This window comes from Bombina bombina, chromosome 6 (genome assembly GCF_027579735.1).
Source record: "Bombina bombina isolate aBomBom1 chromosome 6, aBomBom1.pri, whole genome shotgun sequence".
Taxonomy (NCBI): domain Eukaryota; kingdom Metazoa; phylum Chordata; class Amphibia; order Anura; family Bombinatoridae; genus Bombina; species Bombina bombina.
In genome coordinates, this window is record NC_069504.1 from 587,222,776 (window position 1) to 587,244,960 (window position 22,185).

Below are 22,185 nucleotides of genomic sequence, written 5' to 3' on the forward strand. Positions count from 1 at the left end.
AAATTTGGGGGGCTGACTTTGATCTTTTAAATAGCTTAAATTCATTCCATGTTGAAGAAAGATTCCAATTATAAACATGTTACTTGGGAAAAAATTAGGATTCCGATCCTTAATAAGAACAAACTAATATAAGCTTAAGATTTATTCTTAGAACTCAATCTTGAAGCAAAAAAACTCCATTCCCCAGAGTAACAGTTGGAAAAAATTGAATCCAATTGTGAACCAAATAATTGATTACCTTGGAAAAAAAGAAATATGACTTTTAGAAATCAAATTAGCATTCCAAGATTAAGTCACAAAGTTCTTCTAGCTAAAAACATAGATTAAACCTCAATTGTGAAAATATAAAAAAAATGATGACACAGATGAAATTATTAGCATGTTGATCAACTTAACAATGCTAAAACAAATCATAATCCGATACTTGTTGCACTAAAGTATCCAACCAGAAAGTTGAAGCATTTGCAACATCAGCCAAATAAATTGCAGGCCTAAGAAAAGGACCTGAAATAAAATAATTTTCCTTAAATAAGATACAAGTTTCCCATCTGAAGGAAAAAAATAAATACTATTTTCTATATGAATAGTAGCATGTTTAGCAAGAGTAGAGATAGCCCCATTAACTTTGGGGATCTTCCTCAAAACTTTAAACTAACTGCCGGCAAAGGATACAATTTAAAAACCTTAAAGAAGGAATAAAAGAAGTCCCAGGCCTATTCCATTCCCTAGTATCATGAACTGGGAAAAAAACCTCTGAAGAAACCACAGGAGGTTAATGAGCAGAATTTAAATGTTAGCTAGTCTTAAATCAAAAGAACTAGACTCCTCAATATCCAATATAATCAACACCTTTTCAACAACGAATGTACTCTATTTAAAAATAAAAAAGTAGATTTGTTAGTGTCAAATATCTGATGAATTATATTCTAAATGAGAAAAAACATCATCAGAGAAGGATAATTCAGTATGTTGTCGGTCATTTAAAAATTCATCAACTAAATGAGAAGTTTAAAAAAGACCTATAAATTTTATTAGAAGGCGGGATGTCAGACAAAGCCTTTAGGATAGAATCAGAAAAACATTCTCATAGATTCCTAGGTATATCTTGTACATTAGATGTAAAAAGAATAGCAAAAGATAATGCATAAATAATAATGGACTCTGCATGTAAAAGTTTATCATGATAACTTATTACAAACCATAGCTAAAGATAAAATTCATAACATTAAAATAAATGAACATAGCTTTGGTAGGACTGATATCAGTCATCAGGAATCCAACAGTATTTTCTGATACAGGAACAGTTTTTGGAATATCTTGCAATATGTAATAGAAAAACAACATATAAAGCAAAATTATCAAATTCCTTAAATGACAGTTTCAGGAATGGGAAAAATGCAAACAGAACAAGCCTCTAGAAACCAGAAGCAACTAAAAAGTGAGACTTAAATAATGTAAAAAAAACTGGCGCCAAGTATGACGCCCACATATTTTTTGGCGCCAAAAACATCTGTAATAAACATGAGTCAAAAATGACGCAACTACGTGAAAACTTCTGGCGTCAACTACGACGCCGGAAATGATGTCATTGACGTCAGAGAAATGTCAACCTCGCGTCAAAAAAGTCTTGCGCCAAAAATGATGCAATAAATTCTAGCAGTTTTTGCACCCGCAAGCCTAACAGCCTGCAATTCAAAGGAAAAAAATCAATTGAAAATTTTAGGTAAGAAAAATATTTCATTCATATGCATTTTCCCAAAAAATGAAACTGACAGTCTGAAAGAAGGAAAATAAACTCATTGACCTAAATCATGGCAAATATAAGTATAAAACATATATTTAGATCTTTACATATAAAGTGCCAAACCATAGCTGAGAGTGTCATAAATAAAATAAGACTTACTTACCCAAAGACACTCATCTACATAAAGTAGATAGCCAAACCAGTACTGAAACGAGAATCAGTAGAGGTAATGGTATATAAGAGTATATCGTCGATCTGAAAAGGGAGGTAGGAGAAGAAATCTCTAGGACCGATAACAGAGAACCTATGAAATAGATCCCCTAGAGGAAGACCATGGTATTCAAATAGGCAATACTCTCTTCACATCCCGCTGGCATTCACTGCACTCTGAGAGGAAAACCGGGCTTCAGCCTGCTGCGAAGCACATATTCACGTAGAAATCTAGCACAAACTTACTTCACCACCTCCATGGGAGGCAAAGTTTGTAAAACTGAATTGTGGGTGTGGTGAGGGGTGTATTTATAGGCATTTTGAGGTTTGGGAAACTTTGCCCCTCCTGGTAGGATTGTACATCCCATACGTCACTAGCTCATGGACTCTTGCCAATTACATGAAAGAAATTAGTAATCTCATCTCCATTAACCAAAACAGTACTTATCCTATCTATTTTCTTCTGCTCTCTGGAACGCTTGCTCTGTCTGTAACAAATAGACTGTTCATGATCTATTTGTTTCTAACACTTTCAACCTTTTAGCAATTACTGAAACCTGGCTATCTTCCTCTGACCCTGCTTCCATTGCTGCTAGGCCCGGTGAGAGACATAGTTGCGGCGTTGGAATCTTACTCCCCTCCTCCTGCACCTATCAGTACCTGCCTCCTCTTCCATCTCTCTTTTTTTCCTCCTTTGAATTCCACTGCATTTGCATGTTCTCCCCACCCCCTCTCCTTTAGAGTGGCAGTTATGTATCGCCCCCCCCTGGACCAACCTCCCAATTCCTTGAAAGCTTTTAATGATGTTGCAAACCTAAAATTTTGCGTTCGCGAACGGCGGACACGAACTTCCACAACTGTTCGTGAACGGGCGAACCGCCATAGACTTCAATAGGCAGGCGAATTTTAAAACCCACAAGGGCTCTTTCTGGCCACAATAGTGATGGAAAAGTTGTTTCAAGGGGACTAACACCTGGACTGTGGCATGCCGGAGGGGGATCCATGGCAAAACTCCCATGGAAAATGACATAGTTGATGCAGAGTCTGGTTTTAATCCATAAAGGGCATAAATCACCTAACATTCCTAAATTGCTTGGAATAACATGCTTTAAAACATCAGGTATGATGTTGTATCGATCAGGTAGTGTAAGGGTTATGCCCGCTTCACAGTGACAGACCAAACTCCCCGTTTAAAGGGACAGTCTACACAAGAATTTTTATTGTTTTAAAAGATAGATAATCCCTTTATTACCCATTTCCCAGTTTTGCATAACTAACACATTTATAATAATATACTTTTAACCTCTGTGATTATCTTGTATCTAAGCCTCTGCAAACTGCCCCTTTTTTCAGTTCTTTTGACAGACTTGCAGTCTAGCCAATCAGTGCCTGCTCCCAGATAACTTCTCATGCAGGAGCACAGTGTTATCTATATGAAATACGTGAACTAACACCCTCTAGTGGTGAAAAACTGTTAAAATGCAATCTGAAAGAGGTGGGCTTCAAGGTCTAAGAAATTAGCATATGAACCTCCTAGGTTGAGCTTTCAACTAAGAATGCCAAGAGAACAAAGCAAAATTGGTGATAAAAGTAAATTGGAAAATTGTTTAAAATTACATGCTCTATCTGAATCATGAAAGTTTATTTAATCTACAATACTGTTACACCAGATATGAGTTGCAATGGGGTGACACTGTGCCCTGGCAGGCAGGCACTGAAACGCACACGTGTGAAGGAAACTGACTGCTATTATTTTACACAGTCAAAAAAGTGTTGTTTTTTTTTTTTTTAAATCTACACCACTGTTACACCAGATATGAGTTGCACTGGGGTGACACTGTGCCCTGGCAGGCAGGCACTTAAACATACACGTGTGAAGGAAACTGACTGCTATTATTTTACACAGTCAAAAAAGTGTTGTTTTTTTTAAAATCTACACTACTGTTACACCAGATATGAGTTGCACTGGGGTGACACTGTGCCCTGGCAGGCAGGCACTTAAATGCACACTTGTGAAGGAAACTGACTGCTATTATTTAACACAGTCAAAAAAGTGTTGTTGTTTTTTAAATCTACACTACTGTTACACCAGATATGAGTGGTGGCACTGGGCAAGTGGGCACAGTATACGCTGTGAGCCTGACACACACGCTGGCAGGCAGGCAACTGCAATTAGATTACACAGGGAAAAAAAAGCAGCCCTAAAAAGGGCTTTTTGGGGTGCTGTCCTTACAGCAGAGATCAGATGAGTCCTTCAGGACTGTAGTGGACACTGAATACACTAGCCTAGCTATAGATTTCCCTACTAAATCAGCAGCAGATACACTGTCCCTCCTCTCACTAACAATGCAGCTTCTGAATGAATCTAAAATGGATGCTGTCCAGGAGGTAGGTAGGAGGGTCTGGGAGGGAGGGTCTGCTGCTGATTGGCTGGAATGTGCCTGCTGACTGCGAGGTACAGGGTCAAAGTATTACTCAATGATTACTCATGCTATGTTCGCCGGGAACTATTCACCGGCGAACAATTCGCAACATCACTAACAGCTTTGCCTCCTGGCTTTCTCACTTGCTCTCTACAATTAAACTTGCTCTAATTCTGGGGGACTTCAACACCCCCCATTGATAATCCATCTGCCTCTGCTGCCTCTAAACTCACAAACTCATTTGGTCTCTCACAATCCACCCTATTCCATATTTACTGCGATAGACACTCTATCAATCTGGTATTCTACTACCTCTGCTCTATCTCTGATGTCACCTATCCCCCATTTTCCATCTCAGACCACCATCTGTTCACATATAGTCTAAATGTACAGGCTAAACCTACTTCCCCCCTCACCTGTAGAAATATGCACACTATGGATCCTCTTCAACCTTCCAACCTTATTCAAAAACACCTCCCCCACACTTTCACGATATCCTGCCCTGACCTTGTTAAACCCACTGAGAGATTTTTGTGACATTTCATTTGCCATAGGAACTCAGATAATTCTGCCTCCCATCTTAGTATATATGAAACTGGAATAGGTTAATATACTCTATCCATAAGCATTTTAGAGCTTTGTGAAATGAACACCTGCTTCTTTATTTCTATTTCCCAGTTATTAGTGGCCTTGTTTTCATTAAGATTTATATTATTTTAATATAGGATCCTCATTAACCCTATATATAATTTAGCATTTTTACTTTTCTACCTAAGCTAATTATATAAATATTATGGTTAGATTCAGCTCCAAAATGTTTATTGAGTATTTGAGGATTTAGCCATGTGTATACATATTAATATTAATGACTATTATATTAGTATATCTATCTATATATCTAGATAGATATATATATATATATATATATATATGTATATATATATATATATATATATATATATATACACACAGTAATAGCAAGTGGTGAAGGATCCATGTCTGTCCTAGCTTATGTTTACCATTGACAAACGCCCATGTGATGGCTGAAACGTTTGGTTATTTACACATTAAATGGATTATAAATTCCTGCTGTGTGAAGTTTGTGCTGGATACGGAACCCATCCGTTTGGATCCTTCACCACTTGCTATTGTCTGTTTGTTTAGCAGTGCACCAGGTGACTGCTGATGTGAGGAGTGCCGTTTCCACAATGCTCTTTGTCTATATATATATATATATATATATATATATATATAGCCCTCCCTGTGCCCTGCGGTCAGCGGCCGAGGCAGCTGTTCACAGTGGCATCCAATACTGCTTTCTTATTAGGTTTACAATTGCATATTAATTTATAGTGCTGATTTCTGTGCTTTGCCTGGTCTTTATTTCCTCTATGAGCTTTACCTTTTATATATCTAAATCCCTAATAAGCATATTACCTCTAACATATAAATTCATATGCAAATATTCTACCCACTGCTCGAGGTTATAATATCATTATTGTTATTTCCCACTATTGTAATATGTAATATCCACAACTCTAATAATAAGAGAAGCTATTGAACTGCCAGTCTTTATTTAGAACAATACAGCTCTCATGGTTGTGTAGTTGTTTTGTGTTTGCCTATAGATGATGGTTACTTTACCTTTAGCGTTATATACACTCCCTTTATTCAGTTATAAAGTAGTAAATTAGAAATAAAAGTGAAGTTATATATCTGGTCCAGGAGTGACCTTTATTTTCTGTTTATTTTTCAATCTATACATGCACATGGTCCAGGAGGGGCCAATATGTTATAATAACCTCTTATATTATATAACTCCTACAATACGGAGGTCAAAAAGTGACCTACATAGTCCAAAAGGGCGGAAATTGGGGTCTATTATATTGTATTTATAATATTGTATCACAGATATGAAGTGTATATTTGATTTGAGCATTGTATTTTCTATTTTATAAATGTCTGCTACTGTACCAATGCCTTAATAAAAAAAAATTTTAAAAAAAATCTTGAATTAGAAACATCTTAATCCGAATCTGAGAAAGAGGTTTTTTTTGTTGTTTTTTTGTCATTGTACCAAATTAACTAATACCAAAAGCTCATAAGGAAGATTGGATTATACTAGGTGTCAGTCAGTTAGTTAATTAAGTCTCTACTTCATACCTCACAACATTTCCCATAGGCTTTTGCTAGACTGGGGCATGAGGGGAAACTTGTGGAAGATGGCCAGTGGTTGTTTGTGGGCAGGGCTGTAACTGTAGGGACAATGCTGCCCACTGGTGGAGTCAGGGCAGGCTATGGACAGATCTGGGACATTTGCCCTGAAGGGGAAGTAGCGGGAAGAAAAGCGGGGCTACCTAGAATTGGTCAAGCCCCCCCCCTTAAAGGAAGCGCTACAATAACTAGACAATGTTCTAAATCAGATAAAGGAAAAGGAGGAAAAGCTTGCTGGCTAATGGAGTTTAAAAGTTAAACACATTTACTGTATATAAGAATTGTCATTATCTACCTATTGTTCCAGTTTCAATAGTGCCCAGGATATTTACTATATAACCACTGCCAAGATTTGTAGAATAATCACTGTTGAGTAGAAGTAATTAAACATACAGTACAGCAATTATATAACAAAAGGATGGAATGTTTACTGACCAAATAACTATATCCTGTATACTGTATATTAAATGCTCAACAGTTTGGAAACAATTTATAAAGGGACATATGAAGAAGGATTATAACTACAATATATTTAAAACTTCTCAACTTTGAAAGATGTGAAAGATGTTCATTTGATGAAGTCAGATTATTTACACCACCTTGTAGTGTTTGTAAATCCAGGTGGTTTATATATCTGACACTGAGGCCATTTATACAGCCACTAACTCACACACTTTATTTCTTGGTTCCCACTCTGAAAACACTGTTCCCCTGCTGCTTCTGTGCAACAATTATATACATTTCTAAGTCAGAGCAAAAACTAGGAAGAAAACACTATGGGCCAGAAGTGGAGCTCTAATTAATGCTCCTGCTCGAGCGTTAATTGTGCTAGAAAACATAATTTATGTAAGAACTTACCTGATAAATTCATTTCTTTCATGGTGGTGAGAGTCCACAAGCTAGTTACTGAGCAGAGAAGGTTTTCAGGATGAGATAAGTGGCACTTACCACAGGCAGGACAGTCCTTGGCGGTAACAGGCAGGAAACCAGAGAAAGGCAGTTCAGGGGCAAACCACTAGGATGGTCAGGCAGGCAGTCCAGAGGTAAACCACAAGGATGGTCAGACAGGCAGGGTTTAGCAACAGTATATCAATCCAGCAGTTAAGGGTTAAACAGGCAGAGTGGTCAGACAAGCAAGGTTCAGCAGCAGTATATTAATCCAGCATTTACGGGTTAAACAGGCAGAGTGGTCAGACAAGCAAGGTTCAGCAGCAGTATATAAATCCAGCATTTACGGGTTAAACAGGCAGAGTGGTCAGACAAACAAGGTTCAGCAGCAATATATCAGTCCAGCAGTTAAGGGTTAAACAGGCAGAGTGGTCAGACAAGCAAGGTTCAGGAGCAGTATATCAATCCAGCAGTTAAGTTTTAAACAGGCAGAGTGGTCGGACAAGCAAGGGTCAGCAACAATATAACAGCCCAGCATACAAATAAGCAAAACCCAGGAGAACAGTAAGTAACACCTACACTTGGGCAGTGATAGGTAGGACTGAAGTTACTTACATTGTTGCAGGATTCGCGTCACAGGAGATCCTAACCGGCTTCTGAAGGAGAAAGCGTAGGGCGATGACGTCACTGCCACACGCAGAGAGGAGCCGACTCCCCCCTAGGCAACAAGCAGACAGGTCGCGCCGCGTCCCTAGCAACGGCTAGAGCAGCGTTGTGCGATATAGCCCCCCTCTCAAGGGCTCCCTCCAGGAACCAGAGTCGGTCTCAAAGGATGAGTAGCATGGAATCTAGAGACCAAAGATGGAGCATGCACATCAAGGGCAGGAACCCAGGAATGATCCGCCACAGATTAACCATTCCAATGTACCAGAAACTGCAGTTGTCTGCGTCTGTATCTGGAGTCCAGGATCTTAGCTACCGCATATTCAGGGTCACCACGGACCAGAAGTGGAGGAGGAGCTCTATTCTTGATGTAAGGCTTGAGTAGTGAGATATAGAAGACTGGATGTATGCACAGATTTTTGGGCAAGGCTACTTTGAAGGCAACAGGAGACAGACTTTTCAGGACTTTGTAAGGACCAATAAACCTAGGCCCCAATTTGTGACAGGGTTGACGTAGACGAATATGACGAGTAGAGACCCAAACACGTTCACCTATTGAGATGGCACATACAGAAGCTCTATGATGATCAGCAAACTTTTTATATCTAGAGACAGCTGAATGTAGCTGAGAGCGAATACATTGCCAATAAGTGGTGAGTTCAGTAACGTGTCGGTCTGCAGCAGGAAACCCAGTGGACTGAGCAGCAAGAGGGAAGACACGAGGTTGATACCCTGCTGTGGCTTGAAATGGAGAACATCAAAGAGAAGAGTTTTTCTTGCCAGCTCAGCTAAAGGTAACCACTTGGGCCAGTTGGAATGGAGAGTGTTGACAAAGGTTTTAAGATAGGCCTCAAGATCTTGATTTACTCTCTCAGTTAGTCCATTGGTCTGAGGATGGTAGCCAGAAGACAAGGAAACAGTGGTTTTAATCAACTTACAAAAGGCTTTCCAATAGGTAGAAATGAATTGTGGACCTCTGTCGAAAACAATATTTGCAGGAATGCAAAAAGGAAAAGAGATTACAATTCTTGGGCAGAAGGCAGTTTTGTTAGGGGTACAAAATGAGCCAGTTTGGAAAAGTGATCCAACACAACCCAGATAACTGTATGGTGGTCAGAAGGAGGAAGGTCCACAATAAAATCCATTGTTATGTGTGTCCATGGTTGTTTGGGAATGGACAATGGTTGGAGCAAGCCAGGAGGCAATGATCAGGGAGTTTTGTTGGCAGCACAAGTTGTGCAGGTTTTTACATAATCCTGAGTGTCAGACTTCATAATAGGCCACCATACATGTTGGGAAAGACAATTAAAAGTCCTTGTCAAACCAGGAAGTCCTGAGAGTTTACTGTCATGAGCCCAGGACAGTAGAGGAGTGCGTAGGTTCAGAGGTACAAAAAAGATATCATAAGCCACGGGGGCTTCAGGAGGTTTACTAGACTGGGCACGTTGCAGTATTTGAAGAAGGGTCGTATTCAATTGAGCAACCACACAGGAAGGAGGTATGATGTGTTCAATAGGAGCTTCAGAGGAATCCCTTGAGTGAGGAAACTGAAAGGGCTTCTTGTTTTTGGTCCCAGGAAGATGAGACCACAAAGTTAAAATGGGAAAAGAACAAGGCCCACCTGGCTTGTCGAGGATTGAGCCGATGAGCAGTCTCTTGGGAAGTCAGATTCTTGTGGTCGGTGAGAAACTGAATGGGATTAGCAGTGCTTTCCAACCAATGACGCCATTCAGTCAAGGCCATCTTAATGGCTAAGAGTTCACGATTACCCACATTGTAATTCCTCTCTACAGGAGTAAAGCGTTTGGAGAAAAAAGCTACAGGGTACGGACTTGGAGGTTAAAGGATCCTTTTGGGTTAGAACTGTTCCAGCCCCTAATCTCAGATGCATCAACCTCCAAAGTAAACTGTAGGTCAGGATCAGGATGGCAGAGCACAGGAGTAGAACAGAAAGCCTTTTTAAGATGAGTAAAGGCATATATGGCCTCAGGGGGCCAATGTTTACAGTCTCTGTTTCATTTTGTCAATTCAGTGAGTGGAGCAACTGTTTGAGAAAAGTTCTTTATGAACTTGCGGTAATAATTGGAGAACCCCAAGAATCTCTGCAATTCCTTTAATGAAGTAGGTTGAGGCCACTCTAAAACTGCGGTGAGTTTAGCAGGATCCATGGCAAAACCATTTTTCGAGATGACATAACCAAGGAACTGGATCTGAATTTGATCAAACTCAGATTATTCTAGTTTGGCTACCAAAGAATTGTCTCTGAGATGTTGAAGTACCTGTCTCACGTGCTTATGATGCTCCTCCAGAGTGGAAGAGAAAATAAGGATGTCATCCAGGTAGATGATGACAGTGCGATTGAGGTCATGGAAGACATCATTGACAAATGCCTGGAAGACTGCAGGGGCGTTACACAGCCCAAAGGGCAGTAAAAGGTATTCGTACTGCCCAGATCTTGTGTTGAAGGCGGTCTTCCATTCGTGGCCTGGAAAGATATGAATCAGATTGTATGCCCCACGTAAGTCCAGACTGGTGAAGAAGCGAGCATCCTGGAGTGAGTCTTACAGTACGGTGATCAAAGGAATGGGATAGAGATTCTTAATAGCTATGTTGTTCAAGGCCCTGTAGTCGATGTTGGTTCTGAGCTCACCATCCTTCTTACTGATAAAAAAGAAGCCTGCCCCAGCAAAAGAGGAGGAAGAGCAAATGAAGCCTTTAGCTAGGTTCTTTTGGATGTACTCCTCCATGGATTTGGTTTCAGCTTTGAAGAGTGGATAAGTCCTCCCTTTAGGAAGTGGGGTTCTGGCAAAGAGGTCGATCTTGCCGTCATAAGGATGGTGGGGTGAAAGCACGTCAGCTGCTTTTTTCTCAAACACATCTGCGATGTCCGCATATACTGAGGGAAGGTTTAGGGGTGTCTGTATACTGGCTATGGGGATGCAGAGCAGAGGAGTGATTTAGCAAGACAGGAGTGGAAACAGGAGGTACCCCAGGAGGCCAGTTGTCCTTCAGCCCAGTCGAACTGTGGACTGTGTATCTGAAGCCAAGGAATACCAAGGATGACAGGTTGTGCTGGGGAATGAATGACCTGAACCAAGGGGGGTGCCATCCTGAATAGTTATTTTGAGACAATGTCTTTTCTGCAGAAGAGGCAAGCCAGCTTGAATCATAAAATGGTGATCCAGAAAGTTTCCAGCTATCCCTGAATCAATGAAGGCTTGAGTGTGGACTGTATTCTGAAGGTAAGGGTTACAGGTACCAGAATCTGTGTGGAATGAGGGGATTTAGTAGTGATCATGCTTAGAGGTACCCCAATCTTATCCCCTAAGCATTTTCTTTTACTGGCTGAATGTCACAGTCCTTTAGTTGGTGGGTGTTAGATCCACAATAAAAGCATAGTCTCAAACTCCTTCTTCTCTGTCTTTCAGATTCTGAAGGTTTGAAGGAGGAGAGATCCATGGGTTCCTCCACTGGGGTAACTGGAGCTGTTGAAGGGGTAGAGAATACTGCCTTCTGTTATAAAGTCATCCAAAGAAGAACGAACGTCACAATAAGTGAGTTCATCTTTGATACATTCATGCAGACCCCTCCTAAAGGCTGCCGTGAGAGCACTGCCATCCCAATTGGTTTTAAAGTGCAGAGGTGCGAAACTCGATGGCGACTTGTGCCACAGTTCTAATGCCCTGGTGGAGGTCCAGGAGAGAAAATTCTGCAGCAGAGGAATGGCCAGAAGTCCCAAACACAGAAGATAAAGCAGAAATGAAGTCATCAGCATCATGCAGGAGTGGAGCATTCTGTTCCAATAGGGGAGAGACCCAGGCTATGGCCTTGTCTTTTAGTAAGGAAATGATAAAGGTGACCCTTGACTGGTGAGACTGAAAGGTCTAAGGATCATTGTGGAAGTGCAGCCTGCATTGGATGAGCAGCAATATATCAATCCAGCAGTTAAGGGTTAAACAGGCAGAGTGGTCAGACAAGCAAGGTTCAGCAGCAATATAACAGTCCAGCCTACAAATAAGCAAAACCCAGGAGAACAGTAAGTAACAACTATATTTGGGCAGTGATAGGTAGGACTGAAGTTACTTACATTGGCACAGGATTCGCACCACAGGAGATCTTAACTGGCTTCTGAATGAGAAAGCATGTGGCGATGATGTCACCACCACACGCAGAGAGGAGCCAACTCCCCCCTAGGCAATGAGCAGATAGATCGTGCCGCATCCCGAGTGGCGCGGCACAACAATCTAGAACTATCTTCTGAGACAGATCTGCATAATCCTCATTCCATTGATTGAGCATGCATAACTGCAGAGCTCTCAAATGGAATCGGGCAAAAGGATTTATGTCCATGGAAGCCACCATCAGACCAATTACCTCCATACATTGGGCCACTGATGGCCATACAGCAGACTGTAGAGCTAGACAAGAGGAAAGAATCTTGGCTTTTCTGACTTCCGTCAGGAATATCTTCATTGATATGGAATCTATAATTGTTCCTAGGAAGACCACCCTTGTAGTCGGGACAAAGGAACTCTTTCCCAAATTCACCTTCCATCCGTGGCCGCAAAGAAAAGACAACAAGATCTCTTTGTGGGATTTTGCAAGTTGAAAAGATTGCACCTGAACCAGAATGGTGTCCCGATAAAGCACCACTGCAATTCCTGAGATGAATCACTGCCAAAACAGACCCCAGGACCTTTGAGAAAACTTTGGCAGCTGTAGCGAGGCCAAATGGAAGAGCTACAAACTGAAAATGTTTGTCCACAAAAGCAAATCTCAGAAACTTGTGATGATCCCTGTTAATGGGAACATGGAGGTACACATCCTTTTAGGTCTATTTTTGTCATGAACTGACCCTCTTGCACTAAATGAAGAATGGATCAGATAGTCTACATTTTGAAGGACGGTACTCTGAGAAAATTGTTTAAACACTTTAGATCTAGAATAGGTCTGAAAGTTCCATCTTTTTTGGGAATCACAAACAGATTGGAATAGAACCCTAGACCCTGTTCTTGTACTGGAACTGGAACTATTACTCCCATAAGGGAAAGATCATGAACCCATTTCAAGAACACCTCTCTTTTAATTTGGTCTGCAGATAATCTTGAGAGGTGGAACCTGCCCCTGGGAGGAATGGTCTTGAATTCTAATTTGTAACCCTGGGATACTATGTTCATGGCCCACGGATATGGAAAATCTCGTATCCAAGTCTGAGAAAACTGAGAGAGTCTGCCCCCCACTTGATCCAGTCCCGGATTGGGGACAAACCCTTCATTCTGACTTAGACTCAGCAGCGGGCTTCTTAGATTGCTTCCCCTTGTTCCAAGACTGACTGGGTTTCCAAGAAGGCTTGAACTGTTCCTGCTTGGTAGAAGAGGGGGAAGACTTACCTCTGAAGTTACGAAAGGAATGAAAATTTCTCTGACGTCATTTCGGTCTATTCTTCTTATCTTGTGGCAGAAAAGATCCCATACCACCAGTGATATCGGAAATTATTTCTTAAAAACCGGGCCCAAACAAGGTTTTACCCTTGTAAGGAATCGCCAAAAGCTTAGATTTAGAGGAAACATCTGCTGACCAAGATTTCAGTCATAATGCTCTACGCACCAAAATCACAAAACCATATATTTTGGCTCCCAACTTGATGACCTGCAAAGAGTTGTCAGTAATAAAGAAATTTGGCTAATTTAAGAGCCTTAATCCTATCTTGTAACTCCTTCAAAGGAGTCTCTACTTGAAGAGACTCAGACAAAGCGTCAAACCAATAGGCTATCACACGGTAGCAATACACACCGCTGTGTTGCCATTGGAGACACTGATAAATATATTTTTTTTCAAGAAAGTCTCTAGCTTCTTGTCCATAGGGTCCTTGAAAGAGCAGCTATCCTCAATATGAATAGTAATTCTCTTAGCCAAAGTGGAAATGGCCCCTTCGACTTTGGGTAACATCTGCCATGACTCCTTAATGGAGTCAGCCACCGGGAACATCTTTCTAAAAAACAGAAACAGGGAAAAAGGAATTCCAGTTCTCTCCCATTTCCGGGCAATGATCTCCATAGCATGGTCTGGCACTACTAGCTTGCTGCTAGTGACATCTCTCCTAACCCTGGCCCTGCAGCAATCACCACATTTTTATACTCTCGCTCAGTCTCCCACAATAAAACTCAAGGTCACGCAATAACATAATTTATTTATGAACTTACCTGATAAATTCATTTCTTTCATATTGGCAAGAGTCCATGAGCTAGTGACGTATGGGATATACATTCCTACCAGGAGGGGCAAAGTTTCCCAAACCTCAAAATGCCTATAAATACACCCCTCACCACACCCACAATTCAGTTTAACGAATAGCCAAGAAGTGGGGTGATAAGAAAGGAGCGAAAGCATCAACAATGAATTGGAATAATTGTGCTTTATACAAAAAAATCATAACTACCACAAAAAAGGGTGGGCCTCATGGACTCTTGCCAATATGAAAGAAATTAATTTATCAGGTAAGTTCTTATATAACTTATGTTTTCTTTCATGTAATTGGTAAGAGTCCATGAGCTAGTGACGTATGGGATAACAAATACCCAAGACGTGGAACTCCACACAAGAGTCACTAGAGAGGGAGGGATAAAATAAAGACAGCCAATTCCACTGAAAAAACAATCCACAACCCAAATCAAAAGTTTTAATCTTTATAATGAAAAAAACTGAAATTATAATTACTAAATAAAGACAGCAAAACCACCTTATCCTGATGAAAAATCAGAAAAGGAGACTCACAAGAAAGATCAGATAATTCAAAAACTCTTCTAGCAGAAGAGATGGCCAAAAGGAACAATACTTTCCATGAAAGTAATTCAATGTCCAACGAATGCATATGCTCAAACGGAAGAGCCTGTTAAGCCCTCAGAACCAAATTAAGACTCCAAGGAGGAGAAATTGGCTTAATGACAGGCTTGATATGAAGCAAAGCCTGAACAAAACAATGAATATCAGAAAGATTAGCATTTTTTTCTGTAAAACAGCACAGAAAGAGCAGAGATTTGTCCTTTCAAGGAACTTGCAGACAAAACCTTATGAAGAAACTATAAAATCCTAGGAATTCTAAAAGAATGCCAAGAGAAATTATGAGAAGAGCATCATAAGATGTAAGTCTTCCAAACTCGATAATAAATCTTTCTAGACACAGATTTACGAACCTGCAACATAGTATTAATCACTGAGTCAGAGAAACCTCTATGACTAAGCACTAAGGGTTTTAATTTCCATACCATCAAATTTAATAATTTGATTTCCTAACGGAAAAAAACGAATCTTAAGATATAAGGTCTGGCCTAAATGGAAGTGACTAAGGTTGGCAACTGGACATCCAAACAAGAACAATATACCAAAACCTGAGCAGCCATGCTGGAGCCACCAGCAGCACAAACGATTGCTCCATGATGATTTTGAAAAATCACTCTTAAAAAGAAGAACCAGAAGGAGCAAAAATATAGGCAGATTGATAACTCCAAGGAAGTGTCAATGCATACACTGTTTCCGCCTGAGGATCCCCGGACCTGAATAGGTACCTGGGAAGTTTTCTTGTTTAGATGAGATGCCATCAGAACTATTACTGGAAAACCTCACATCAGAACAATTTGAAAAAAGACATCTGGGTAAAGAGACCATTCTCCCAGATGTAAAGCTTGATTGACAGAGATAATCCGCTACCCAATTGTCTAAACCTGGGATATGGACTGCAGAAATCAGACAGGAGCTGGATTTAGCCCAAGCAAGTATCCGAGATACTTCTTTCACAGCCTAAGGACTGAGAGTCCCACCCTGATGATTGACATACGCCACAGTTGTGACATTGTCTGTCTGAAAAACAATAATGTCTCTCTCTTCAAAAAGAAGCCAAAAACTGACAAACTCTGACAATGCACGGAGTTCCAAAATATTGAATGGTAATCTTCCTCCTGAGATTTCCAAACCACTTGTGCTGACAGAGATCCCCAGACCGACTCCCAACCTAAAAGACTCGCATCTGTAGTGATCAAGGTCCAGGTTGGATGAATCGAAGAGACCCGTAGAACTATATGATGGTGATCTAACCACCAAGTCAAAGATAGTTGAACATTGGAATTCAAAGATATTAAAAATTATATCCTAGAATCCCTGCACCATTAATTCAGCATAAAAAATTGGAAAGGTTTCATATGAAAATGAGCAAAGGGAATTGAATCCAATGCTGCAGCCATGAGACCTAAAACTTCCATGCATATAGCTACTGAAGGAAATAATAGAGACTGAAGGTTCCAACAAACTGAACCCAATATAATTGTCTCCTGTCTGTTAGAAACAAAGACATTGACACAATCTATCTGGAAACCTAAAAATGGTGACCCTTGTCTGAGCAACCAAGGATCTTTTGATAAAAAGATCCTCCAACCATGTCTTAGAAGAAACAACAAAAGTTGAATCGTATGAGATTCTGCAGAACAAAAAGACTGAGCCAGTACCACGAGATCATCCAAATAAGGAAACACTGAGAACCTTGAAAAGATTGTCAGAGCTGTCGCTAGACCAGAAGGAAAGCAACAAATTGGTAATGCTTGTCAAAAAAAGAGAATCTCAGAAAATGAAAATAATCTGAATGAAAACAGAAGAAGATATGCATCTATTGAATCTATTGTAAACAAATAATGCCCTTACTGACCAAAAAGGCAGAATAGACCATATAAACACCATTCTGAAAGAAGGAACTCTTATATGACTAATCAAAAAGATTTTCTATCTTTGGGACAATGAATAGTTTTGAACAAAACCCCAAACCCTGTTCCTGAAATGGAACTGGTATGAATACCCCAGATAACTCCAGGTCTGAGCAGCGCCTTGAGACCCCAATGGGTAACCAGCCGCGCCTCACAAGTACCCAACACATACAGGTCTGAAACATACTTCAGAAAAGTGTGAGCCTTTACTGGAATAGCTGGAATATGCTAGAGAGAAAAAAAATTCTCACAGGCGGTCTTACTCTGAATCCTATTCAGTACCCCAATCTAAGAAGTTTGGACTGAATTGAACCAAACAAATTTTTAAAAAAAAGTCAAAACCTGCCCCTTACCAGCTAAGCTGGAATAAAAAAACGCACCTACATGCAAATTTGGGGGGCTGACTTTGATCTTTTAAATAGCTTAAATTCATTCCATGTTGAAGAAAGCTTCCAATTATAAACATGTTACTTGGGGAAGAATTAGGATTCCGTTCCTTAATAAGAACAAACTAATATAAGCTTAAGATTTATTCTTAGAACTCAATCTTGAAGCAAAAAAAACTCCCTTCCCCAGAGTAACAGTTGGAAAAAATTGAATCCAATTGTGAACCAAATAATTGATTACCTTGGAAAAAAAGAAATATGAATTTTAGAAATCAAATTAGCATTCCAAGATTACGTCACAAAGTTCTTGTAGCTAAAAACATAGATTAAACCTCAATTGTGAAAATATCAAAAAAATGACGAAACAAATTAAATTATTAGCATGTTGATCAACTTAACAATGCTAAAACAAATCATAATCCGATACTTGTTGCACTAAAGTATCCAACCAGAAAGTTGAAGCATTTGCAACATCAGCCAAATAAATTGCAGGCCTAAGAAAAGGACCTGAAATAAAATAATTTTCCTTAAATAAGATACAAGTTTGCCATCTGAAGGAAAAAAATAAATACTATTTTCTATAGGAATAGTAGTATGTTTAGCAAGAGTAGAGATAGCCCCATTAACTTTGGGGATCTTCCTCAAAACTTTAAACTAACTGCCAGCAAAGTATACAATTTAAAAACCTTAAAGAAGGAATAAAAGAAGTCCCAGGCCTATTCCATTCCCTAGTATCATGAACTGGGGAAAAAAACCTCTGAAGAAACCACAGGAGGTTAATGAGCAGAATTTAAATGTTAGCTAGTCTTAAATCAAAAGAACTAGACTCCTCAATATCCAATATAATCAACACCTTTTCAACAACGAATGTACTCTATTTAAAAATAAAAAAGTAGATTTGTTAGTGTCAAATATCTGATGAATTATATTCTAAATGAGAAAAAACATAATCAGAGAAGGATAATTCAGTATGTTGTCGGTCATTTAAAAATTCATCAACTTAATGAGAAATTTAAAAAAGACCTATAAATTTTATTAGAAGGCGGGATGTCAGACAAAGCTTTTAGGATAGAATCAGAACAACATTCTCATAGATTCCTAGGTATATCTTGTACATTAGATGTAAAAAGAATAGCAATAGATAATGCATAAATACTAATGGACTCTGCATGTAAAAGTTTATCATGATAACTTATTACAAACCATAGCTAAAGATAAAATTCATAACATTAAAATAAATTAACTTAGCTTTGGTAGGACTGATATCAGTCATCAGGAATCCAACAGTATTTTCTGATACAGGAACAGTTTTTGGAATATCTTGCAATATGTAATAGAAAAACAACATATAAAGCAAAATTATCAAATTCCTTAAATGACAGTTTCAGGAATGGGAAAAATGCAAACAGAACAAGCCTCTAGAAACCAGAAGCAACTAAAAAGTGAGACTTAAATAATGTAAAAAAACTGGCGCCAAGTATGACGCCCACATATATTTGGCGCCAAAAACGTTTGTAATAAACACGAGAGTCAAAAATGACGCAACTACGTGAAAACTTCCGGCGTCAACTACGATGCCGGAAATGACGTCATTGATGTCAGACAAACGCCAATCTCGCGTCAAAAAAGTCTTGCGCCAAAAATGACGCAATAAATTCTAGCAGTTTTTGCACCCGCAAGCCTAACAGCCCACAATTCAAAGGAAAAAAATCAATTGAAAATTTTAGGTAAGAAAAATATTTCATTCATATGCATTTTCCAAAAAATGAAACTGACAGTCTGAAAGAAGGAAAATAAACTGATTGACCTGAATCATGGCAATTATAAGTATAAAACATATATTTAGAACTTTACATATAAAGTGCCAAACCATAGCTGAGAGTGTCATAAATAAAATAAGACTTACCCAAAGACACTCATCTACATAAAGTAGATAGCCAAACCAGTACTGAAACGAGAATCAGTAGAGGTAATGGTATATAAGAGTATATCGTCGATCTGAAAAGGGAGGTAGGAGAAGAAATCTCTACGACCAATAACAGAGAACCTATGAAATAGATCCCCTAGAGGAAGACCATGTTATTCAAATAGGCAATATTCTCTTCACATCCCTCTGACATTCACTGCACTCTGAGAGGAAAACCGGGCTTCAGCCTGCTGCGAAGCACATATTCACGTAGAAATCTAGCACAAACTTACTTCACCACCTCCATGGGAGGCAAAGTTTGTAAAACTGAATTGTGGGTGTGGTGAGGGGTGTATTTATAGGCATTTTGAGGTTTGGGAAACTTTGCCCTCCTGGTAGGATTGTACATCCCATACGTCACTAGCTCATGGGCTCTTACCAATTACATGAAAGAAATTAGTAATCTCATCTCCATTAACCAAAACAGTACTTATCCTATCTATTTTCTTCTGCTCTCTGGAACGCTTGCTCTGTCTGTAACAAATAGACTGTTCATGATCTATTTGTTTCTAACACTTTCAACCTTTTAGCAATTACTGAAACCTGGCTATCTTCCTCTGACACTGCTTCTATTGCTGCTAGGCCCGGTGAGAGACATAGTTGCGGCGTTGGAATCTTACTCCCCTCCTCCTGCACCTATCAGTACCTGCCTCCTCTTCCATCTCTCTTTTTTTCCTCCTTTGAATTCCACTGCATTTGCATGTTCTCCCCACCCCCTCTCCTTTAGAGTGGCAGTTATGTATCGCCCCCCCCCCCCCCCTGGACCAACCTCCCAATTCCTTGAAAGCTTTTAATGATGTTGCGAACCTAAAATTTTGCGTTCGCGAACGGCGGACACGAACTTCCACAACTGTTCGTGAACGGGCGAACCGCCATAGACTTCAATAGGCAGGCGAATTTTAAAACCCACAAGGGCTCTTTCTGGCCACAATAGTGATGGAAAAGTTGTTTCAAGGGGACTAACACCTGGACTGTGGCATGCCAGAGGGGGATCCATGGCAAAACTCCCATGGAAAATGACATAGTTGATGCAGAGTCTGGTTTTAATCCATAAAGGGCATAAATCACCTAACATTCCTAAATTGCTTGGAATAACATGCTTTAAAACATCAGGTATGATGTTGTATCGATCAGGTAGTGTAAGGGTTACGCCCGCTTCACAGTGACAGACCAAACTCCCCGTTTAAAGGGACAGTCTACACAAGAATTTTTATTGTTTTAAAAGATAGATAATCCCTTTATTACCCATTTCCCAGTTTTGCATAACTAACACATTTATAATAATATACTTTTAACCTCTGTGATTATCTTGTATCTAAGCCTCTGCAAACTGCCCCTTTTTTCAGTTCTTTTGACAGACTTGCAGTCTAGCCAATCAGTGCCTGCTCCCAGATAACTTCTCATGCAGGAGCACAGTGTTATCTATATGAAATACGTGAACTAACACCCTCTAGTGGTGAAAAACTGTTAAAATGCAATCTGAAAGAGGTGGGCTTCAAGGTCTAAGAAATTAGCATATGAACCTCCTAGGTTGAGCTTTCAACTAAGAATGCCAAGAGAACAAAGCAAAATTGGTGATAAAAGAAATTGGAAAATTGTTTCAAATTACATGCTCTATCTGAATCATGAAAGTTTATGTAATCTACAATACTGTTACACCAGATATGAGTTGCAATGGGGTGACACTGGGCCCTGGCAGGCAGGCACTGAAACGCACACGTGTGAAGGAAACTGACTGCTATTATTTTACACAATCAAAAAAGTGTTGTTTTTTTTTTTAAATCTACACCACTGTTACACCAGATATGAGTTGCACTGGGGTGACACTGTGCCCTGGCAGGCAGGCACTTAAACATACACGTGTAAAGGAAACTGACTGCTATTATTTTACACAGTCAAAAAAGTGTTGTTGTTTTTTAAATCTACACTACTGTTACACCAGATATGAGTGGTGGCACTGGGCAAGTGGGCACAGTATACGATGTGAGCCTGACACACACGCTGGCAGGCAGGCAACTGCAATTAGATTACACAGGGAAAAAAAAGCAGCCCTAAAAAGGGCTTTTTGGGGTGCTGTCCTTACAGCAGAGATCAGATGAGTCTTTCAGGACTGTAGTGGACACTGAATACACTAGCCTAGCTATAGATTTCCCTACTAAATCAGCAGCAGATACACTGTCCCTCCTCTCACTAACAATGCAGCTTCTGAATGAATCTAAAATGGATGCTGTCCAGGAGGTAGGTAGGAGGGTCTGGGAGGGAGGGTCTGCTGCTGATTGGCTGGAATGTGCCTGCTGACTGCGAGGTACAGGGTCAAAGTATTACTCAATGATTACTCATGCTATGTTCGCCGGGAACTATTCACCGGCGAACAATTCGCAACATCACTAACAGCTTTGCCTCCTGGCTTTCTCACTTGCTCTCTACAATTAAACTTGCTCTAATTCTGGGGGACTTCAACACCCCCATTGATAATCCATCTGCCCCTGCTGCCTCTAAACTCACAAACTCATTTGGTCTCTCACAATCCACCCTATTCCATATTTACTGCGATAGACACTCTATCAATCTGGTATTCTACTACCTCTGCTCTATCTCTGATGTCACCTATCCCCCATTTTCCATCTCAGACCACCATCTGCTCACATATAGTCTAAATGTACAGGCTAAACCTACTTCCCCCCTCACCTGTAGAAATAACATAATTTATGTAAGAACTTACCTGATAAATTCATTTCTTTCATATTAGCAAGAGTCCATGAGCTAGTGACGTATGGGATATACATTCCTACCAGTAGGGGCAAAGTTTCCCAAACCTTAAAATGCCTATAAATACACCCCTCACCACACCCACAATTCAGTTTAACGAATAGCCAAGAAGTGGGGTGATAAGAAAAAAGTGCGAAAGCATATAACATAAGGAATTGGAATAATTGTGCTT